General features: G+C 42.1%; 1 long non-coding RNA gene across 1 annotated transcript; it reads right to left on the minus strand.

Annotated features, from left to right (window-relative positions):
- Positions 1–7,235: 7,235 nt before the first annotated feature.
- Positions 7,236–8,229, minus strand: LOC121041439 (uncharacterized). Its single transcript, XR_005795734.1, has 2 exons — positions 8,169–8,229; positions 7,236–7,508 (listed from the first exon to the last, which is right to left on the minus strand). It is a non-coding gene; the product is annotated as an uncharacterized LOC121041439 (long non-coding RNA).
- Positions 8,230–9,035: the final 806 nt, after the last annotated feature.

Genomic DNA, 9,035 nt, shown 5'->3' on the forward strand with positions numbered 1-9,035 from the left:
CATGGGCTTCGATCTCAGCAAGGAGCAATTCTAGGAATGTTTTAGAGATAGCACTAGGCAGACCAGTTGAGGAAGTGGTGTGGGAATTCAGTAAAAATTGAGGGCTCAGCTTTTAGACCCAATGACCTGGGAACAGATTACAGAAAAGGCAAAAAAAAAAAAAAAAAAAAAAAAAAAAAAGGGAAAGAAAAAAGACATATTTTGTTCTAAAGTAGAACGTATAGCACATACAGGCAGTAAAGACAGAAAACATCGGTGTGTGTTAAAAGTGACCGAGAAGATGAGTTGGGGAGAAATGCAGATTTAAGGAAGGATCATCATCATCAGAGATACAATAGTGTTTGGGGAAAACGTGAGGTTAAATATCAAAGTACAAAAGGTGCAACTAAGCTTAGGAGAGCTCGGTATTGAATGGGCTACAAATTTAAGTCCGACTGCTCAGAGAATGTGGGGCAGAACAAATTTCTAAGACCCAGAAATGTCAGTTGTTGCCTGTCACACTGTGGTGCGGACAGGTCACGATAATACATGGTTCTTAGATTTATCAGACTGCTTCATCCAGAAGAAGAAAGAGACTCAGAGGCGCCTGTGTGGCTCAGTCAGTTAAGCAGCTGAATCTTGATTTCGGCTCAGGTCATGATCTCACCGTTTGTGAGTTTGAGCCTTGTGTTGGGCTTCAGGCTGGCAGTGTGGAACCTGCTTGGGATTCTGTTTCTCTCTCTCTCTCTCTCTCTCTCTCTCTGCCCCTCCCTTGCTCTCCCCTCCCTCAAAATAAATAAATAAACTTAAAATAAAAAGATAGACCCTCCAATCTTGAGTTCCTTCCTCCCTTCATAATTCCTTCCTTCCCTTTTCCATTCATTCATTTAACAAATACTTATGGAGCGTCCACTTTGGGTCATTCTCTGTGTTGGCTGTTCAGGGTATGAAGCTAAATAAGGCCCACACAGCCCTCGTCCTTGAGCAGCTCGCGGTGAAGCAGACAAAACAGATGGCTTGGAAAATATGTATTTACAAAATAACGTAATGATGTGTTATAAGAAAAGAAAGTTCATAGGCAATCACACTGTCTTTTGAAAAGGAGCTTCCATTTCATTTTGGAAATTATATGTTGCTTACTCTGCATCAGAGAATTACCCAAATCCTTTATGGTGCTCTTTGGGACTCTGAGGCAAGGGAAGGCTATGTCAGAATCACTCGTCATCACGCAGAGACAGCACAGATGTGCAAAGGGAGATATGAAGCTCGCATCTGAAGGAGAGTTTTCGCTGGGGGAACCATTCATTTTTACAGCATTCATCATAGTTCAGTATTGAGCAGCACTGCTGTAGGAATACTGACATTCTTCCTTATCTAGCAGAGCAGCTCCTGCCAGATGGCCTTTCTGTTTTGCACAATGACATATATCATTATCAGACACAAAGGCGAATACTCCGTTGAAAAGGCAGAGATTCGTTCGGTCAATCAATAGGTTATCTTGTTACATTGATATCAAACAAGAAATTTTATTAATTTAGGAATTGGAAAGACATCTTTATATTCAGAGCATTAAATTAAGTTGGAGGTGTCAGGGGGCATTGAGCGGACAACAAAGTACACTTTTAGAATCTTGTTCAAGAGGGGCAAAGACAGGACTTGCAAGAATTCTGGATTATGTTGGAAATCCATACCACGTGAAATAGATGTAAGTGATAGGATCTGATCTATAGTATAAACTGACGATACATGAAGGAATGTGTTATCACGGGGTTTGTCTCTTCTGGTCCATGCCTCTAGCTAACTGGCTTTTATCTACACACTTTATGGTATGAAGAATATGTCACCCATAAGGCCCAAACCAAAAATGATCTAAATATTCTAAGAACAGAGGTTGCAGGAATGCCTACAAAAGGATGTTAAGAACTGAAGCAAACTTGCGGATAATTCAATAGGAAAAATATCCAATTGGCACATCTGGGTATTATAAGGGAGATACAGAGTGGGGGGAGGGCACCTGGGTGGCTCAGTTGGTTGAGCGTCTGACTCTTGATTTCGGCTCATGGTTCATGGGATCGAACCCCACGTCACAGAGGCTGCTTGGGATTCTCTGCCTCTCATTCTCTCTCTCTCTCAAAATAAATAAATAAACATTAAAAAAAAGAGAAATCCATAGGTGTCTTGGGGGGGGGGTGTCTGTCATTTTCTTCACATGTGCTTCACATTTGCTTATTCTCAGAGAACATTTTGTTTGCCACTTATGCCCAAATTGCTAGCGGGGGCGCATCTGGACAGGCTCCAGAACATTACCCGAAGCTCATGTTTATAGCACTGATACTGTTTTTACTCAGTTTACATTTTAGGGGTGGTGGCTAAGGGAGGTTGTAGTGATGGAGATTATTGAGGGGGAGCTTTGAAGTGCTCTCAGGTTACCCCGTGGCACTGCACCTCTCCTCTGGCCAACACTTGGGAGAAACTGAGTACTACAGCTGCGCAGAGAATCTTAACACCATTTGCATATTAAAAGTAGCTGAGGCCTGCTCCATCTCAACTCAGCATTTCTGAAACTTAACTTTACCACAGAAACCAACCTCCCCTCGACTTTGTCTGCCTTCCCAACTCAGGATGACATCCCAAAGAAACGGGGTTTCTAAAAACTCATTTGTTTGCCTGGGCACTCCCAAACGATTCTTCAAAAACTACGTACTCTCTGCTAGAGTTAACATCTAAAACTTTCATCCTGGATTTACAGAAGTACATTCTTGGGGCAGCCTGGATGGCTCAGTTGGTTAAGCATCCAACGCTTGGTTTTGGTTCATGTTGTGATCTCATGGTTTGTGGGACGGAGCCGGTTTTTGGGATCAAGCCTCGCGTCAGGCTCTATGCTGACATTGCGGAGCCTGCTTGGGATTCTCTCTCCCCCTCTGCCCCTCCCCCGATTTCTCTCTCACTCTCAAAATAAATAAATAAACTTAAAAAAAAAAGTAAAAAAAAAAAAAATAAAGAAGTACACTCTTTGTAACCAGGAGGTAGAAAACATTAAATATGTTATAATTTGAAATAAGATGAGAACTGACTGTAATTAAAAGAAATATTTTATGACAGGTTTGAGAAAATAGATTTTAGGTGACTTCCTGAAACGCTGCTTGAATCAGAAAGAATTTGAAAAGAATCCCTGCTTGTGGGTTTCATCTTTAAAAAGTTGATAATTCTAGGAAACATTCCAAAAACATTTGCGTGATCAATGTCATTACTCTATACTGCATTGATTTTTCTGAAGTCAGAACCTCCCACACAGGTCAAATTTCATTCTGTTTTTTTTTTTAAATTTTATTTTTTATTTTTTAAAATTTACATCCAAATTAGTTAGCATATAGTGCAACAATGATTTCAGGAGTAGATTCCTTAATGCCCCTTACCCATTTAGCCCATCCCCCCTCCCACAATCCCTCCAGTAACCCTCAGTTTGTTCCCCATATTTATGAGTCTCTTCTGTTGTCCCCCTTCCTGTTTTTACATTATTTTTCCCTTCCCTTAGGTTCATCTGCTTTGCCTCTTAAAGTCCTCATATGAGTGAAGTCATATGATTTTTGTCTCTGACTAATTTCACTTAGCATCATACCCTCCAGTTCCATCCACGTAGTTGCACATGGCAAGATTTCATTCTTTTTGATTGCCGAGTAATACTCCATTGTATATACATACCACATCTTCTTTATCCATCCATCGATGGACATTTGGGCTCTTTCCACACTTTGGCTATTGTGGGTAGTGCTGCTATAAACATGGGGGTGCATGTGTCCCTTCGAAACAGCACACCTGTATCCCTTGGATAAATGCCTCGTAGTGCAATTGCTGGGTGGTAGGGTAGTTCTATTTTTAGTTTCTTGAGGAACCTCCATACTGTTTTCCAGAGTGGCTGCACCAGCTTGCATTCCCACACATTTCATTCTTAACAGAAGGAACTGAGATGACAAGACAGGAAGCCCCTATGTTTAAGGTGACTTGATGAATGATTAGCTCACCATAAAAGATCTGGCTTAAGAGAAGGGTATGTCTTTCTTTTTCAAGTGTGATTTGGGCTATCAGACAGTTTCAGAAAAGGACGTATAGAACATATAGGACACCAAAAAAAAAAAAAAAAAAAAAAGCATAGAGGACATAGAGGAGATGAAGATCTAGAAACTGATTCCCTTCAGATGGTTTATTTAGCATCTATACCCCCTGGAAAGTCTGTGGGTCTCTAGGGGTATAAGTGTTGCTTTGTAGACCTCTTGCCTTAGAGCACACTTTTGGGTGCTGTTACCACAGCGTTTGGCAGTAACACCTGAACTGGTCTCTTACAAGTCTCGTTTTGTCCCCTAACCAGTTACTTCCATCCCCACAAAACCTTTTTCTCCATGGAATGAAACAAATGTCTTGACCAGGGCAGGAAGCTTCTCCACAATATGGTCTTTGCTGACCTCACGCTTTCTTTTCCTGCTCGCAGCCCCAGGCCCTAAGAACCCTGGACTCCAGCCCCAGGGATCTCCAGACTCTTTCTGGAATGTGCATTGCCCTTTCCTGCCTCCGTTTCCTAGTTCTCTTTGTTAGGCACTGTTATTTTCCAGACATCTGCTTCTCCCTACCTATTAAGAAAGAGCTTGACTCACACCTTCAGAAGGGCTGCTCATTCAGTCTCTCTCCCTTCTCCCATTCTCATGTTGTCCTTTGTACCTCCCGCATATCTTCTGTGTCTCCCATTAGCAATATCTGGACAAGTGTTTGTCTTCTGAATTACAGTCAAGTCCCTGAGCAGCCATGACCGTATTCAACTGTATTCAACTGTATTCCTCCTAGCACCTAGCACAAGGCTGGTTAAATGTTGGTCAATTGGTCAATTTAAATGGTTTAAACCCATTTCGAATATGAGAAGGGTGTGGAATCTCCAAGAAGGAATGTTTCTCTTCCTTGTGCCTGGGGAGCCCCCTGGCCTGAGGAGTTGGATATTTTGACATACCAGCTGTAGCCTGAGAGACCAAAAGAGCAAGATGGCTGTGCCCCCAATCCACCTTAACTGTAATGGCGGCGGTATGCTGGTGATTGCAAGCTGGCTTAGATTTGTGGAACAGCTGTAAAATTTGCAAGGCTACCCACAAATTATACTTATTTGCAAAGGCAAATAAGTATCTCCTTTTCTTAAAAGAAAAAAAAAAAAAAGTTTGCATACCCAAAGTGTTTTAGGTAAATGAAGACCTTAGTTTTCCCTAAAGGGCCTAACAAAGAATTTCAGTCCCTATTGTCAGAAATGTCTTTGTGGCAGGTCCCTAATCTTTCTTTTTCAAATTTCCTTCAAAGGATGGTTAAGGAGTCTTTAATTAACTATTAAAACGGGTGTTCTAACACGGAGGACAAGATTTAGAAAATCCCTTTAATTACTGGAACCAGATTTTCTCCTGATTTGTAAATACCAGTTTACTCCTCAACCAAATTAGGCTTTAATTAAACTGGGGGTAGGGGCTTGGGGGCCTGAGTACTGGGAAGTGCCTTAATTTGCATCAGCCCTAGTTTCAATGAAGTTGGTTTAAGGGTGGGGATGAGAGACTCTTACTGTTTATTGTTTAAACTGGAAAATCAGGCAAAATGGGATTTGCTTTCCATACAGGAACTCATGGAAATTAGACACACCCTTGCCACCTCCAATTTATTCAAATGCCATTGCTAGAGGATTACCATGGGGTCTCTCGGCGGTATGAGTTTATGAAGCAGCCCCGTGTCTCTTGCTTGCTTGCTTTTTTCCCCTCTGTATACATTAATTAGGCAAAACGAGGCTTATGGTTCTAGTGACAAGGAAAGGAAAACCAGAGCTTGCTCGACACCTCCCTCAATATAATGTTTAACATTCAATATGGTGCACAGTTTGTTGAGAAAATAAGGTACATGTTTTGTCATTCCCCTTATGGATTTCAGTCAACACATGGAGGTGTTTGAAATGATCTGCTAATCCAGTTTCCTTTCCTTGAACCATCTGGTTCAAATTCTGTCTACCTGCTTGGAGTGCACCAGTCTCGTCTGCATGTACATATAAGGAAGTCACAACTCATTAACAGTTTAGGGAAAATCCCGGTGGAAATATACAACTTTACTATTGTGGTAGGTTTCCTCTTGGGAGAAAATTAGATAGGACTTTGATGTAAACCAAAGACACTTGAGGGTTTTGGGAAGACATGAGTGGTCCTGAAAAAAATTAAACCACTTTAAAAGCTTTTATTTTAAATGGGAATAAAGTTATTAGCTCACTCATACCACAGCTCAACTACCAGTGGTCATGTGAAGTGATGTGCCGAATGTGGTCTTACTAGTTTCATGATGGGCCCCTTGATCGAATTTTTGGAAGGAACATCCAGCAATAATAAAATTAATGGATAATTGGCTAAGTCAATAGACCTACTCAGTCTTCTTGTGGCCCACTTGGAAGGTTGGGAAATCTTAACACCCTCTTTTCCAGAGCCCTTGAAGCTAGGAATGTCTATGTCACATGGATTTGGCCAATGGATTATAAGTCAAAACTTGTTGGGGGCTTCTGGGAAATATTGCTTTCCTGGTAAAAGGGAAAGATATATCAGACCTACCGCCTTCTCTTTCTTAGACCCAAAAAGAAAGACTGAATGCAGACGCGATGTCTACAGTAGAGGCGATCATTTTATGACCATAAGAGGAAGTCTATAAACATTGCAGACATCAGATTTTGTCAAGACACAAAACCAAAACCAGCAGCCGCTTCCCTCTAGATTTCTTTGTATTTAATCCACGTTGTTGATGACTTGAAGCTGAGTGCCATCAATATAAATCCTACATACTTGCATGTGCCTTGAGAAAGGTCTTCCTAAACTGAGTGGCTCAGCCAACCTTCCCTCCTCCACTGGGGCCTCCAATGGCTTGGGAAGTCTAGGTGAGCCTGGAAGGTAGCATCCGGGCCTGAGCACAGAGCCAATGATATAGTGTGGGTTGAAGGAAGAAGTCAAAGACCCAAGAAGAAAGACGAGAGATGATTCCCCAGTCTCCACTTTGCACATGAGGAAATGATGCAAGCAAATGTTGCCGTCTAATGATTTTGCACGATGTAAGTGAGATGAAAAGTCAGAACTCCATACAAGTATTTGCAGGTGCCCCCCCTCTACCCCCCACCCTCATTCACTGATTCGCTGCATTTCTCTCTTCCCACGACCTTCCCCAGCACCTGGAATCTTCTCAGGAAGTCAGAGCCTTGACATATTTGCTTATTTATCTCCGTGTTTATTTGTCATGGCTAAACTTTGATACTAGTCTACATCCCCTTCTCAATTCCTCCCACCTTTCCGTTTTTTAAAAGCACTTCCCCTCAGCTCCCCTGGTCTCATCTTACACAAAGTTAGTTCAGAGGTACGTGCAAGTTTATAGTGTCTGACATTTTAGCCAGAAATGAAAATCTGTGGCGATGAGGAAATAAAAAAGAGAACCCTTAAGAGCACACGCAGATGTTGCATTTCCTGATGGGGAAGAGGATATAATATCTAAAAAAAAAAAAAAAAAAAAGCTGTCATAAAAATTTTTAATTTTCCTGAGCTGGATTTTGCCTTTTTTTTTTTTTTTTTTTTTTAAAGAGCGCTTCTCATTGACTCGATATATGGAATAAAATGGAAAATAAGGCTACAAAAATCTGACTGTGTTCATTTTTTGTTTTCCCCTAGAGGTGCGCTGCTTAAGGACAAAGAGACTTTTCTAAGAGGAGTTTTTCCCTGTGTCCTGGAAAAATCCCAGAGACAGACCCCCAATTCAGCAGGTCAAAGGCCCACTTGAGCAGAGGCGCTGCTAGGGCAGGAAATGGTGGATTTCCTCTTCAATAGGAATCCCTCCCAGAGCCCGGCAGGTTTGGGGGAGGGGAGGCAGCTGTTTTGACCACTCAAATTCAGAATTTAAATTGGGAGAGACTGCCCAGAGCTGAGATCCTGTCCCCAGGTCTGTGGAGATGGGAAAATGTGCCGCCTGGTTTTACAAACCCACGTCAGCCCTGACAGAAATGCCAGGAGGGAAGCCCAGGTGATTCTGCAGAGCCAGGGGCTCAATGCCCCAGAGACGGTGTTTCCCAAAATGCGTGTAGGTGTCGGGTAAGACCCTAAGATCCTAATTAGAGCTCTGCGAAATGAAGTTTCCTTGGGGAAGCACCCCCTTACCTCAACAGGTTTCTCCACTCTTGCGATTTTCTAAGAGAGGATTTAGTGTCCAGGGTCCCCCCAATGGACTTGATGGCAAACTTAACTGCGTCTGTTTTTCTTTTTTGGTGGAGTGGCGAAATATTCCTCAACAGTAGCAAACGGTTACTACAATGCAGGGAAATGCTTGGGGGTGGGATGGGGGAGAATCTGCTGCGGGGATTCACCTTCCTCCCCCTTCTCACTCTTAACCGGCTACACAGTAATGACAGCTCTGGCCACTTGTACTTACCGTGTTCCTAATCCAGCTCTCCAGTGAAGAAGTAACCAAAGGACGACAGCGTTTAATATCTGAAGACTCTTCTAAAAGAACTTGGAGACTGAGTACATTGTTCTGCCTCTATGATTGGCAAAGCAAAGTTTACCTTCTTAAAGAAGGAGAAAGCTTCAGAGAACATGGCACTGTTTACACAGGCACAGGAAATTATTGGCAAAGCTGCAGCTGTATTTTTCAGAGCCTCATGAATTACCCATTGCGTTCATGTAGAAAGATGATCCCTTCCCCCTTTTTGTTTGGTCTCGAAACAGACCCTTGGCTAATTCCTTTGTTGGGAGAGAATGAATTTGAAAATGATTGTTCGTTTTTTAAAGAAGAAATTACTTTCTTCCTCTTCTTCTTTTTTTTTTTTTTTTGGCCAGCTGGGATGATCCATGATTAAGATCTCCGTTCTTTTGAATAGCCCTAAAGCACTACCTACGCTGACAGCTTGCAAATCAAATTCTCAGCCCAGAACTTTCTTTTCTGGACTCCCAACCAATCTCTACAACCAGCCAGTGAGCAGCCATTCTAGGATGTCCCAGAGACACCACAAATTCACTGTTATTCCT

The sequence above is a fragment of the Herpailurus yagouaroundi genome, unplaced genomic scaffold (genome assembly GCF_014898765.1).
Source record: "Herpailurus yagouaroundi ecotype Mexico unplaced genomic scaffold, PumYag 29, whole genome shotgun sequence".
NCBI classification, from domain to species: domain Eukaryota; kingdom Metazoa; phylum Chordata; class Mammalia; order Carnivora; family Felidae; genus Herpailurus; species Herpailurus yagouaroundi.